Genomic DNA, 15,393 nt, shown 5'->3' with positions numbered 1-15,393 from the left:
ACAACGCCATTGAGAGTGCAGCCTTTGCAATTTCTATTATTCTCTCTTGTCTCCCTTTCCATCATCAATACATTAAGCCCCCCCCCCCCCCTTTTTTTTTTTTTTTAAACACAATCAACTTTAGGTCTATAACTGGAAAACAGTTTCAATGCTTTTATTAGCTCATTTGGACTCATGTTTGAATTAAGTTTCATATGCAGTATTTTGTTACACCTTTGTAATCATCTAGCCAGTTGTAAACTAGATTTATTCTACTGTACTGTAATCCTACCAAGGTTGCTGGGCAAATGACAGCCCCTAAAAAAGCTCCAGGCATATTCACTCCCCTTATTTCCCCTCAAAGTTATTTTTAAGACAAACACCAATCGTATAATACTTCAGAATAAGAGTTTATATTTATCAAAGTCCTAAAAAGAAAGAAATGAGAGGTGAGCATGGAAATCGGGGTGCAACTTCAGTGGGCATTTCTATGAACCACTACATAACAAGTTTTTAATTATATGAACTTGGAAAGTGAGACAGTTAGACTGTAACAGGTGGACATGCTTACTATGTGAGAAATTTCCAAAAAAAGCAAATGCAATCCAGGGGAGTGTTGCTCTATTTCCTTTCTGGAAAATGTTGCCTGTTGGAGACATACCTCTAAGTTACAGCTCTCCTCCTATATAAAGGTAGGCTGCAGACTTGTTCTGTCCTTGCTCCAACATCTTCAGTCCTTCAGCCACCTCAACAGCTTAAGCCTGAATCAGGCCTTTTTTACAAAGTTGAATTAAGATGTGTTCTCTCTCAGAGCTTTCCAGATGGTGGCAGGAAACAAAGGGGAAAAACTATGGAACAGACATTCCAAACCTGATGAAAAGACAGCTTTCATCATTGTTGCCAAGCAGAAATTGATGTGATATTAATACATTCTGTTTCCTAGGTCCTAAGTGATGTTAACAAACAGTCTCTTCCATAGAGAGGACCATTTGCCATTTCAGAATAACATACGAATCTCTACCCAAAGATTAATATTCCTTTTCTTACCTGCTTTGCTCACCATCAGTGCCTGTAGAGTAAGATCAATTCAATTATTGTATCCTGAAGAGGGATCAGACAATAGAAAGGAGATTAAAAAAGGGAGAGGAGGCATAGAAAGTTGTCAGAAGACAGTACTGAGAAGCACAGGAACATCCAGAAACAGCTGCTGGAGTAACTGAATAAATATTTTGTGCTGCTGGAGAATATTCTAATTTAAACTCCAGTCCAGAAAAGCCCTACATCCTAAAATTAATGACATGCTGACAACAATCATGTGCTTCTCCCGCACTCACGCTGCAAGATGATGAACACTGACAAGCCCACATCTTTTCCTGCTACTTGCCTTTCTGTGCATACCACAAGGACAGCAGGTGGAAATACTGTTTATCATAGCAGAGACTAACACAAACCTACAGCCTCAGTACTTGCAGGCATGCCCACTACATCTGCATTGTTGCATTCAGTGAAGTCTGAAATATTTATTCTTACAGGCTGAAGTTCATGGTGTAAGGTTTGTATTGGTGGGTTTTTTTGTTTGTTTGTTTTCTGATAACAACATTTGTATTTGATAAAAGCTTAATGTAGCATCATGTGCTGCAATTTCTTTTTTTAAGGAACACCTGTATAAAATCCTTCCATTTCTAGCTTCCTTGCAGGCTGTGCTCAGCTGGCAGGAGGGATTAAATTGCATGAACAATAAAGTCTTGGCAGTTCTGCTCTCCAGCCACTGCGAAAGCGCCCTCCCTCGTTTTTGCTGGTATTGTGTCAAATAGGGAAAGTTTTATAGGCACTTGAGGCAGATGCTGTCTAATGTTACTAATTAGCCTCATCATTAAGCATTGCAAACTCCCTTTCGACCTCCCAGCAGAAAACCTTCTGGTCACTCTACAACTTCTTGAGATCCTCCCTTCTATCTATTTTGACTGGTGACTGAATCAAGGGGCAGGGTAGTGGAGTGTAGTAAATGCCTGAGCCTTGCAATATTATGCAGATGGACTGTGAGACCTGAAGGGCTGTGCAGACAGGAGTCCTAACGGTCTTGATTTAGTTTGGCAATCCAAACTGTGCAAATCCATCTGTCATCCATGCATTGCAAAATTTTGTAAGCCAAGATTTCAGTATCCACTTAACTGATGTAATCTACTCATCTACAGCCTTGGCATTTGATTTATCCTCATCAAAGTGATGAGCTAAGGATTAGTAGTAAACTACGCCCTGAGGTGGAATTATCTCCTTGGTATACCGTTTAAACTTCTAGATTGTCTCTGGGTGGATTTTTACGATGATAAACTTAATTTCCATGCCATATAATTATTTCTCTATCATATCACTATCCAGCACAGCCTTGTTGTGAATCACCATTCCTTCCCAGCATTCACGGGTAGTTTCTTGAGCCAAGAAATAATGCTCCCCTGAATGAAGTTGCTTCAGGAAAAGTTTATTCACAGCTTTTTTTTCTGGAAGGAAGAGAGGAAAATGTCAGCATGGCAACTTACTTTCAAATGAAAGCAGCTTCAAGTGGAAGTGTATTAGCACTTCTTTTTTTGAAGAACACAAATTTCCCTCCCTAAATATAATCTAGAAGTTACACTTCAGCTCAAACCATGTGATTCATTAAGTCCTTTTGGAGGGAACATGGAATTTTGTTGGGTTGACTATAATCACAAACCCCCAGTGGTTTCTAACAGATATCCTATGGGGGATTGGGACATGAGGAGGGAGGAAAAGACCTCACATGGGCAATGGTATGTACTGACTTAAAGAAAACCAGCTATGGAAATAACAATTATTTAAAATGAATTCTGTTAGTTATTAAAAAAATAAATACAGATATATATTTTAAAAAATTGCCATGCAGATATTAACAGTCAGTTCTCTTGTCTACACTATCAGTCAACTTCCAACTAAAGACATAAAGCACAGCTGCTATAAAAGTAATTGCTTCTACTGCAACATTACACAATGCACCAGACCATTAATGTCTCATGATAACTCTTTGCAAAAGTAGAATTGGTAGCCTTTATGCCCTGGCTAATTCTTTTGTGAGTAAGTATTTTCCCTCTCTCTTGAATCCCAGGTATGTGTTTCTTCATGTCCTTGTCAGAAACTTTTCAGCAAAGACAGAGAACCTTGATTTATATGCTTTGTATACTTTTGTGACCTTAATTGCTCTGATATTTTGCTTATTTAACCAGTAGTTTGTGTTCCCCAGAAATAGCTAGCTACATAAAAACAACTCCTGTGACTTCCAACTTCCTACAGAAACTATCTGGATAATTGCATGGTTTTACTTTAAAAAATTTTTTTTTATTAACAAGTCCAGACAAACACAATATTATTTAGTGGACTATGACTTTGAGCCTGCAGTTATGCTCATTTTGTTTTGTACAAAACAGATATTTCTCACCTCATTTCTTACCTGCTCCACATTGCTAAGAGAATTGCCCCATTGTCCTGCTTTCTTGCTTCTATTCAGAATTCAGAATGCTGCAAGGTTGTGCCATAATCTGTCTGATTTTAGACTTTCCCAGTATATTTTGGTGGATTTAGTCCCTCTAAGATACAACTTTCTGTGTTATTAAAGAGGTCTGATTTTAAAATTCTCCCTAATAAGTAACGTGAATTTAATTTTGCATCATGATACTAATGCAAAAGAGAGATGACCAAATACTAGATCAGAATTAAGATCCTGAATCATGTTAATAATCTACAATACTGCTCATCTCAACTGCTGTTGATTTGCAGATAAATTTCTCAATGTAATTTGAGAAGTATGCTATGGCATTTTAGACTTAAGTAATTTCTTCCTGTCTTTCTTTGCCTTTCAGTAGAATGTGCCTTTCACTTCACTTAATATCATTACTTAATTAATTAGAAATAATTTGTGCTTCCCCTTCAGAGCTACCATCTTTTTTTCAAACATAAAAATCTGGGATGTGATCTTTTTTCCCGTTGTAGATATCCCATGACTCTTTTTCTCAGCTTTCAATATTACGTCCCCTCCTTAGAAAATTCACCAGGTAATCCTACCACAAGGATAGCCTGTTTGTCGGCCTCAAATCCTATATCTCATATCAGCATATCTTCCTCATATTTAGTGAGCGTCAAAGATGTTTTTTCCTCTGCTCTGCTCTTCAATTCCTACTCACACTGCCACTGGGGACCATAAAGTGAAGTAACCAACAGAGTCTGGAAATTACAGGAGATGTCTGCAGCAATGGCAGACAAGGAAAGAAGCAGGAGAAAAGAGTACATTCTCTGGGTTGTAAAAGTTTGAGTTTGGCCATTTTATCTACCAGTCTTTGACAAACAAACAAACAATATCCTTATAGTACCAAATAAATTGGAACTAAATTTTTGTTTGGTCAGCAGAAAACAATGGATTCAAGCAGTAGCAACGTCAGGTATAGTCCAAATCCAGTGGTATCTTCTATTTACCCATTTTGCCCAGCAGCTCCACTTTCAGAGGTTCTTATGAATATGCTGGCAACAGGCAACAGTTAGATGTCCTTGAAAGTTTTTCATCTCTTTTTCATCTCTTTTTTTCATTTTTAAGAAGCAAGAGTCCACATGCTGTTACCACAAGGGATTAAGCTGTGATATAGAGTTGTCATATGAGACAAATAGCTCCCTAAGAATGTTGAAAAATCTTCTAGAGAAGTGTTAGGTACTAGGCAAAGATCTCTTAAAAAAAACCCAATCAAACAAAAAAAGATTGGCATTTGGTTTTGTCTAGGAACTAGGATTTGTTCTCCCAGAAGCCTCTTCTTGACTGTGACAATAGTACTCTGATACTGCATAACAAACCAGTGCAGTGTCTTAAGACCAAAGAAACCTGGTCCAGGTGTCACTGAGATTTAACTGCGAAGTATTCGGTTTAGTAGCCTCAAGAGCAATTCCACTGTATGAACAGACAAAAAACCTAATGTAATTTCTAAGGAGCGGGATGCTTGTTCACCTGAAAATCCACACTGGCGTTCAGGAGAATTCAGTTCACTTTCTGAAATCTCCACAAATTCTATGTGTAACCAGGGACCATTAAAGCAATATTATTGTGTGTTCTTTCTCCAGCAGTAAAAATGACATAACTCCTTCCTTTTTGCATTTTGTCTGACTTGAGGTATTTTGTAATCTCTTTTGGAAAACTTTACCCTTAATTACAGATTTACATAGTTTAGAGTATAGCACACTATGTTCTGTCTAAGTAGATATTCTCAGTTGCTACCATTAGACAAAAAGTACTATAGCATTCACATAGAGTATGAGTTCTCAAAAAAAGTCAGTCTTTCAAAAATGCAGGTGATATCTCCACTTACATTTTTTTCTAAAGAATTAGTTAAAATAGAGGCAAATACAATCAGTTTGTTTCAGCAAAGTCATTATCTTTTTTCTGATAGCAATTATGCTGATATTCAAGTAACTAGTAGCATATAAAATTACTGAAATTAATTCCAGTTATTCACTCCACCTTAAAAAAAATAAAAATCAGACACACAGAGTTGGCTGTGTATTAATGAAACTTTGTAAGTGGAATTTTAACCACAATTTGGAAATAACTCAATAAGCATCCTTTAACTGAGCTTATCCTCTGACTGAATGTTAATTGATATCCTTTGCAGTTGTAAAACAAATGAATGTGAATATGCTATGAATTGAGAAATTCACACCATTAGGAGATAATTATAACTAAAATGAAAAACAGGGTTTGGGGAAAACTGCTGAAGCTTCCTGGTATTTTTTTTTCCATTGATTTTGGCCTCCTGTGCTTGGCTTTGCTCACTTCTGCTTAACTCCTGAAGACCCATGGAGGACAATTAATAGCAGGTAAGAAATTTAGAAAAGTGTACATTTGTCACACCACATCAGAGATGGTTAGGGGGAATAGGCAAGATATCTCTTTTCCCAGAGATCTTCAAAACCATTCAAATACTACTGAGATTCTGATAAACACTAAGCTGTTATCAGGTCAGAATATGACTATTGAAGAAAACTTACACCAGACCCAAAACATTGCTAGAAACATCTAAATAGATCTCAGAAGACTATAAAAACTTCAAGGCTTCAGAATATTAAAGGGATGCATTAAGATATTCTAATTTGATTGGAGCATGAATAAAAGTGGTTGGTTCTATTTCTGCTAAATTACATAGTTAAAATATTATTGCATTCACCCTTTCTAAAAATAGACCTCAAATATACAAGAGTTAACAATAACATATGGAAAGAGTCTATTTCAGAGTAAGAGACAGGTACCTTTATGATGACTCTGTGTAATCTGAGATTGAAAAAATAATACTTTAGTGAGTCAGTCCAGCATTCATTTTCTGTAAAAGTTGAAATGAAGGCTTATCACAGGAAACACCCTTATTTAATTTGTATGGTCAAACTTGAAGAAAATACAGTGAAGATATTTGGACTGATTTGGGGAAACATTTTAATTGACAACTTTATCTCAGGAATACCCCCATCCTTTCTTAAAGGCTGGAATTTTTCAACATAAAGTTTTTCAGGATGTGATGAAGCATTTGAGGGTCTAGTGCTCCTGAATGATGAGAGAGGTGTGACAGGTGTCTGCCCTCAGAATCCTGATTTATGAGGGGGATTGGCTTATTCCCCTAGCCAGAAACACAATGTATGCTTATGTGTTGGAGGAAGAGTGATGTGCAATCTGGAGCTGACGAAGACTGGAGGGAGAAAGAGGAAAAATGAAAAGTGTTCCCCATAGCGAGCTCTGTATAAGAAGATGCCTCAGAGCTCAGCTGTGGAACAAAGACCCTTGGGTCAGGATAGGCATTTGTTATTTTTGAAGGAAAACATAGGTCAAGTTACTGTATTTACATGATTTTTGTCTCAGTTTCAAGTGGAGGACTCTTGAAACATCTATGTTGTCTCTGTAATTTGATTTGTAATTTGTAACATTTTGATGTAATTTGGTATAGAATACTTCTGACTGGCAGCTTGAGGATGAAGGAGACCTTCTAGAGGTTTTGTTCAGCACCATGACTTCAGTAGTGCTGGGAAATACAAAAACAGCACCAGGAGCTAGAAAGTGATCACCATAGGCTGAACTTACCCAGTGTTCTGGTGTGGATGTGACTTTTACCACATCCATTCTGTAACTGAACAGGTGACTACCTTCACTAGTCAAAAATGTTAGGAGAATATAAACCAGTTGGGTCATCACTACAGACATTGATTTTATATGCATTCCTTGGCTGATGCTATCATTTCTCCCTGTAGGAGCCAGTGGTTTAAAATCAATCCATTGCTTTCATTTCCTTACCAGGTAGAAGCAAGGATCTGGGAGCTAGAGAGAATATAGGGAAACCCTAATGAAGAGCTGTGATGCACTGGCACTGAATTCCCCATGGGCATAAATCCACTTGAAAATTCTGTTATGGATACATGGTGTTACCATTTTCATTCTCTCTGGCTGATCAGAGCACAAAGTGTAGCTCTCCTTTCTAATGTTCAAATTTATCTTGGGCTTTGAGAAAACAATCTTCAGCAGTTAGATACCTGTAATTCAGGCAGCTTTACTGGCTTTCCTACTCTTTCTCTTCTATTATTCCATACTCAAAACCACGTGACTTGTGCATTGTACTCAAAAAACCCTGTGCTACTAACATTTGTTATCTTGGTTAGGGGTTATCTAACAGTCCCTGAAACTATTATAGATGTACAGTGATACAACAGGAATGTCCAGAGTGTGTAAACTAATACAGTCACTCTTCAGGTATCTATGAGACTTTTGTTTCCAAGGGAATCTTTGTGAAACTTTTCTCATGTTCTACTTCTGAAACAATTCCTTCTTTTCTGTCCCCCCCCCCGCCTTTTTTTTTTCTTAAAGACAAAAACCCTCACTCATCTCCTGCCCTCATGTAACTGAAAATATCCCTCAGATTCATAAGATTGTATGGATGCTTGTAGATTATTTTGCATAATTTAAATGACACATGAATTTTTCAGGTCTCATTTTAAACTGTGTGCAATTTCAAGGTACAATAGGTCATAGAGTCCACAAAGTAGTTTTCTTGTAGTTTTCATCTAGCTAAAGATGAATGACTTGACAAAAATGCAAATTTATGTGCTGCGCATATATGACAATTTTTAACAAGAAACTAATAGATAATTTGACTACCACTCCGAATAAGATACAGCATTGAATGTGAACTGATGCATAAATATTGAGAAGGCCAACTCAAGCCCTGTATTAAATTTAGTAAAAGTGACTTTTCAACAATAAGGTAATCTGACAAAATGGAGGGCTAGTAGTGATACTCTGTGCTTTCTAGGATCTGAAGGTTTTGCCAGTACCTTTCCTAACAGCTCAGTCCTCATGCCATATCAAAAGTACGGTAGCATCCAAGAAGTGGTACAGACAGATTTATCTCAAAGCATTCCAAGACATCTGTTTTGTGCTGACTTAAATATCAACAAACAAAAGACCATTCATTTAAATAATGGATCATAATTTTGATTTCTGATTATACTTGAATTATTTTCTAAAGAAAGGATAATTTTCTCTAGTTCACATAACCACTAAAAATTTTTCCCAATGAAAGAAACAGTTAAATGTACTACACAGTATTTATAATCAGAAAAAAATGATGTGCCATATTTCTTAAGTAATTCTGTAAGTTATACACTCAGATTCTTAACTGTTACAATGCTTTTATCCTGTGAGATTGTGAATTATTACTTTTTCGCTTGCTAATTTGTTTTGTAATTTGCTTACAACTTTTGTCAGTCTTCTTTCCAAAAAAATGGGAATGGAAGTAACATACTAAAAGAATATTTGAATCTTGCCTTCTATGTGCTAAATATGAGTAGCTAAACCATTTCTGATATAGAAGAATGTACTGGGTCTGGCTGATCTGGAATTGGTTTTCCCCTGTAGCAGCCCCCATGGTGCTGTGGTTTATGCTGGGAGCTGGCAGGGTGTTGGCAGCCCCCTGGTGTCACGGCTGCTGCTGAGCGGTGCTTACACAGCACCAAGGCTCTTTCCCACATTTTCCCCCCAGTGGGACAGGGTAGGCAAGATCTTGGGAGGGGACACAGCCAGGACAGCTGACCCAAACCGACCAAAGGAACATTCCAGACCATGTGACGTCTGCTCAGTATAAAGCTGGGAGAAAGGAGGAAGGGGCTGGGGTCAGGTCCTCCGAGGCAACCACTCTGCGTATGGGAGCCCTGATCCTGAGAAGGCCCGACAGCGCCTGCTCATGGGAACTAGAGAATGAATCTGTTTGCTTTTGCTTCCGCGCACGGACCTTTGCTTCGCTTTGCTTATATTAAAACTGCTTTTGTTTCACCCACAAGGGTTAGTTTATCTTCTTTCCCCTCTTTACCCTGTTGAGAAAACAAGGGGAAAGGGTGGGGGGGAAGTGATAGAGCGACTTGGTGGATACCTGGCATTTAGCCAGAGTCAAGCCATCACAAAGAATAAATGAACATTCTCAAAGTAACAGGTTATTGGTTTTGCTCAATGTCCCTCAGATTTTCTGAAGGATAGGGAAGCACATTTGGAAAAAAAAAAAGTTAGGAATTTGAGTAGAATAAATGCCTCACTCTTACTGAAACTAATAGAATAAACTGACACTCACCATTTCTTCAGCTGACCACAAGCTTGGGTCTATGTGATGCAACTTTGTTATGTGCTCTGAAGAATTCTATACATGCCTGCTTTGGTGCCAAAAGTAATCTTGAAAGTATGGTACATTGTCCCAGGAATTTTGAATCAGTAAAAGATAGCCCTTCCATGTATTTTTTTTATTCTTAGTTTGCAACTAAGAGAGAAGAAAGTTTTTCTCTTTTTCAAGTAGGTTGCTCAGTTCTGAAATAGCTATTGCAAATGATGACAGTGTTCTCACAGTGGTGAACTGAAACAAAGATAAACAGATCAAAACCACAAAGAAATTAAATGCTTGGGTTTGGGAAAAATGTAAATATCAGCATTTATTCCATTGCAATGTCTAAAAATATGTATGTTTACTCAAGGCACTGACACTGTGACTTTTAGAAAACTCAGGCTGACCTAAAAAATGAAATATACATTCCTTTAGGTTATACATGCTTGCAAAAGCAGGACTGTAGAAAATTACATTACATTACGTACATATTTTAAGTTTAGAATTTAACATTACCTGTCAAAATTTGAAATCTAAGATGAAAAAAATATTTATGCAGAAGAATCTGCTACATAAAATTAGAAAAAAAAAATCATTAAAAAGCAAATATTTATCTATATTGATAAAAAACAGGGGAAAAAAGGATAGAGAAGTTATAAACTTGAAAACATTAGCCCCAGATCTGACAAGCCTTATATGCACTGTCCTTTGATGGAGACTGGAGGACATAGCAGGGAAGTGTCAGCATACTCTTTCCTTGGCATTCACAACTGGCTGTGGTTGGAGACATCAGGTCTAGAGGACTTCTGCACAGTCATCTCTGCTATTCCTGAATTCGATGTGCTTCTCTAATTCATATCAGAGACATGTACCTAATTTTTAACCTCTAAGGACTACAACCCTTTCTCATCTGTTTATTGCAACCGATCCGTAAGGTATGTACCACCTGGAGACCAGCAGGGCTAAGGAAAAGTCATTATTTGTGACATCTTATAACAGTATTTTCTGCAGGCCTTTGAGTGCACAGAAGCTGTGTAAAGAAGCGTTAATGTAAAACAGGTTTTCAACAAGAGGATTCCTGCATGGCTACTCTGATGAAAGACTGATTGCCTATACAGGTCTAAGACATAGATCAGCAATGTCAGTCAGGCTCTGAAGGCAAAAGGTAGAAAACCCACAGGGAAAAGAGCAGACACAGCAACTTGTAGGCTCAATATCCAAGTATAAAACAAATAATAGTATTAAATCTGGCCTAATAAATTTGCAAGACCTTCTTAGATGGCATGCAGTAGGGGTACTGTAGAGTGGCAGGAATGGATAATTCACTTTGGAAAAAACAAACAGATGCAAAATTTTGAAAAAAATTAAGAAGGAAGTTTTGTTTTCTGGGACTGAAATGGTGCTGGACCTGTTCTTGCAGAAGTGTTGAAAACTTCTAGGTGTGTGTTCTCAGGAGAGGAGTCTAGTTCAGTAGTTCAACTTCTGAAGAAGAGAGTTAGAGTAAAAATCAGTGAGCTCAGTTAGAAATGTTCCTGATTTTAGGGAAGGAAAGAGTAAAATTCTTCAGCATACACATTTCAGTCACACTCTGCTATGCTGATTATCCAGTTTGCATATCTTATGCAGAGGGCACTAGAACATTGGTGAAAGAGCCTATTGTACTATCTTGATCCTTAGAATAAATGCATGCCTTGATGACAACTCCAGTTTTGGTTTGGAAGTTGCTGTAATCTTTGAAAGTGGCAACAGTGTGCCGGTGTGCTCGTTCTGACATGTTACAGGTATAACACAACCTCATTTTGTTCTGATTTCGTTCCCATGTGGAAATAAGCACCCAATACTATCAGTTAAGTTTAAAAAAAAAAAAATCAAAGAGGAATGTTTATGTGGACAGAGTCAGCCCTTTGCTTGGCCTCTTAAGGTCTCACACTGAAATTCCCCGAGATTTATTATTACTATCATGAGTCATAGAGAACTCAATCATAAGACTTCAGTATAAAGCTGAGTCTTAAGGTCTTCAAACATTCAGTCAGGGAAGTTTCAGAAACCAGGTGGCATCGTGGGACTCATCTGTGATAATTCAGTGAATTTTCCTAACTGCTTTCATTTCAGTTGCTTTCTGCCAATGTATCTCCATGTGCAGTATGCATGATGCCTATTTTGTCTTTAAGACTAGAAAGTGCCAGGCTGTATGTGAAGGCCATATTTTTGGCAACTTCTAAATCTGATTCTAGCTTTACCAACCATGTGGACCTTAACATGGCAATTGGGTGAATATCTGCCAAACCCAACCTTTGTTAGTTGTTCTTAGGAAGACAACAAAGTAAATCAGTCTGCAATGTTGTGCTTCCATTCAGGACAGACAGGTATCTTCCTTTGGTGGCAAGCAAGCAGTGAGCAGTCCCAGTGGGAGAGTATAGAAAAGTCTATATAAGACAGCAGGGGTCTGTTGCCTTCGGAAAAAACGAGTATTTTTCAGGCAAGCAGTATGGCACACAGTTATTAATACGTTTGGTATTTTTTTTTAAATTTTTATTTTTTTAAAAAGAGATTGTGTGGCAGATCAAACACTGTATCAGCCCTTGCCTAAGAATGACATAGACCTAATTTCTAGCTCTATCATTCAAAAGTGATGAAAAAACTTGCTTGAAAAAAGACTATAAGGAAATATTATCTTTAGCTTATCCACCTCTTAGTCCTTCCCACAGGGTGGATGTGGCACATTTACTAAACTGGCTACCTAGAGCTGAATCTGGTATTTATTTCAGTGGGAGCTGCTGAAAGCAGTCCATTTTGAAAATGAAACAATTTTTTTTTAATTGATTGATGTTGATGTGAAGATGTGCACTTTCCAGTTTGTAAGAAGTATTAATTTTTCTAGCAGACTACAGTATCACCCAAAATGTTTCTTTTACTTAGCAAGACTAATCATAATTATGTAGATATATATACATATATATTAACTTAATAGAATTGATTGACTTCTCGCAATGTGGCCATGGGTTAAACTTACAATGTGTATTTAATCTCTTACAGTTTATCTTGTATCTTGCATGAACATATCGGAAATATTATCATGTGATTACTGTCAACGAAGTGAGTTGCTTTGGGCTTAACATCTTGTATGTTGAATCAATGAAGTAAGCAATCCCAGAGTGAAGACCTGTAATTTTATTCAAGAGTTTACTCCTTTTCAATATTGTTCCACAGAACTTTATAATACAAAGGCACCCAGGAATTTATTTGTGCTTTGCAGTATTGACAATTATTTTATGTACAACTGTTTTTAACATCCCTGTGAAGCACTTTTTTCAGTCTTTTTAAAAACACTTTTGTCTAAATGAATGTACTAGCTAGTAGACTCATACTACCCTGTCTGAGAGAAAATTTGAAGTTTTCTGGCTGAGCACTGTTAAAAGCTATGACTACCATTTATTCTTTTTTAAGAGCTACAATACAGAAAACAGCTTAATATAATTTAGTATTGCTTCAGCTCTCATTAGTTTGCACATGCACAACCTCTTCCATTCCTCTACATGTTCTGGGTTTGGCTGCCAAGAAATGAAGGAAAGCCCACACAAATTGAAGAAACCTCAAATAACGTTAACTACTGTGTTGCACTCACCACCTGCATACATATAGAAAAAGTGGTTCAGTGTGCAATCCCATAATTTGTTACATTCCACAAAAATACATAAGATATTTACATGAAAGGGTGAGGCTTCTGTAGCATACACTAGAGCTTTTCCAATAATCAGTTTTCCTGTATCCTAGGGCAAGAAACTAAGGATAATTGTTCAGTTGCCATAAGTCTTACTGCAATATTATTTATAGATTTAGAGTAATATAAAGCAGAAATAATTTCCTTTCCAAATTCGTTTGCCTTTCCTATGCACAGATCTATATTAGAGATATTTTGTTCTTTTCTTGAATCCTGATATTGATTTTTTTTTCTGCCTATTGATCTGTTTACAATATTTCTTTTGGAACTTTGTGAGCTGCTTTGCTCAGCTGTTCAATAAATCTGTTTTTCCCAGGTTAACATTTTGGTCAAATTCTCAACAGCTTTGGAAATGGAAATAACTTCATTGGTTTCAGTAAAGCTATGGCAGTTGACACACATCAGACTTCATTCTGCACTTTGAAGAAGAATAAATGCACAAGAAAAAGTAGAGTATTTCAAACTACATCCTGTCTGTTTGCTTCAGGATCCAGTAAATTCCAGTAAAAGTACTGCTGTAAGAGCGGGTCATAGATTATAATTTTCTTTTTCTCAAAAAGCTCTGAAAATACTGCCTTACTTTACCATTTTGAGAACTGCATTTGCTATTTTTAGTCTTCTATCTAACACAAGTGTGTTACAGACCTCCGTTATCACATGATATCACAGTCTCTGAGCTGAGTATTTTGGTAAGACTCAGATATTATATGTCCAGCAAGGTCTCAGGATTTCCAACTTCTATGTATCAATATAACATTCTTCATTTTTTTTTACTGTTTAAGTTTTTGTGTTTTGCCCTTGTTTTCGATCTTAATAGCCTACCCCTAAATGCACAAAAATTTTATCCCTAATTGTATTTTTGTTTCCTGTTGGATATTTGTTGCCATGGCATAAAAATAGCACAAATAATATTTACAGGGAGTGCCTAACAGCATATATAGATCAGGAAAATTGCTAAACAAATTTCAGCACTGACTAGTTCTGGTTCTTTTTTTTTGGTGTTTAATTTGTCCTTTACATTTCGAATCTCCTGTGATTCAATTTGCTTACTAATCTGGGAGAGTATACTCTGAAAGGCCTTTTTACTAATTATTGCATATTGCATCTGAAAGAGGGTCATTTAGGGATAAAGAGTCAAATCTCACCATCTGTGCCCTACTGAGTTTTTTTACTGTGTACTTCCTCTTTACTGACTATGCCTTTAACTCATTAATTATGCCACTACCAAAACTTGGGACTTCTCTATTTATTGATCAGTATTTGTCAAGCAAACCTAGCATTAATGTCATATATGCTTGCATCAGGACAACATTCAGTTGATCTTTCATAATTTAATAAGTGATTGATACCTTGAAAAGACTGACATTACATGGAAGGATGTTAAAAGAAAAAAAATATTCACTGTCTTTTCTGGCTGGATCTTGCCAGCTGGCAACAAATGCCTAAGACTGATCCTGAACTGACAGACAAGGGGTAAGTCTAACCTATGGAGTAAGCGATGTTTGATGTCCCAGTCTCTCAGTCATGTGAACAGGGACCTGGCACCCCTATTACAGCAGAGCTGTTAATGGAAGAGGCCTGTGGTTGGGGAGCATTCACTGTTCTGAGACTGTGACTGACAAATCAGAGAAGGCAGACAGACTGAAAGGAAAGCTCTGAATTTATAATATTCATACTTATATTCAATTAGTAGTATTTATCCCTAAATACTACAGCACTTCTGCTGGGTTTCATTGCTACTGTGACTGTAAGATTTTTTGGAAAGGTACAAAATCATTCTTTGCACCGAGGACAAACTTCCTTTCAGGCCAAGTATAAGACATGTCTTCATAAGGCAATGGTATGAGCCCCAGGCCTCAAGCATGTTTTGCAAAAAAAAAGGTCAGAGGAAATATTTAACTTCTCACATTTCAAATTCTGATGTTTAAGGTACTGAGTGGAATAGCAATGACTCTGTGATCTTTTGGCAAAATTTTCAAACAGGCATTGCAAACTTTACTTTCTGGCATAAATGCCAATTAG

At 37.0% G+C, this 15,393-nt stretch overlaps 1 protein-coding gene across 4 annotated transcripts in view; it reads left to right on the top strand.

Moving 5' to 3' along the window:
* The window catches only part of IL15 (interleukin 15), a 44,092-nt gene that overhangs the window by 13,569 nt on the left and 15,130 nt on the right, over positions 1 to 15,393 (top strand). The window contains exon 3 of one of the 4 annotated variants that reach the window (XM_074903874.1): positions 5,820 to 5,844. The exons of the other annotated variants lie outside the window; for them this stretch is intronic. The gene's annotated coding sequence lies outside the window, so the exon portion shown is untranslated. The remainder of the gene's footprint in view (positions 1 to 5,819; positions 5,845 to 15,393) is intronic. 4 annotated transcript variants of the gene reach the window in all.

The sequence above is a fragment of the Athene noctua genome, chromosome 4 (assembly GCF_965140245.1).
Source record: "Athene noctua chromosome 4, bAthNoc1.hap1.1, whole genome shotgun sequence".
Lineage (NCBI taxonomy): Eukaryota > Metazoa > Chordata > Aves > Strigiformes > Strigidae > Athene > Athene noctua.
Note: the sequence above shows the minus strand (reverse complement) of the source record. Positions and strands in the feature narration are given on the sequence as shown.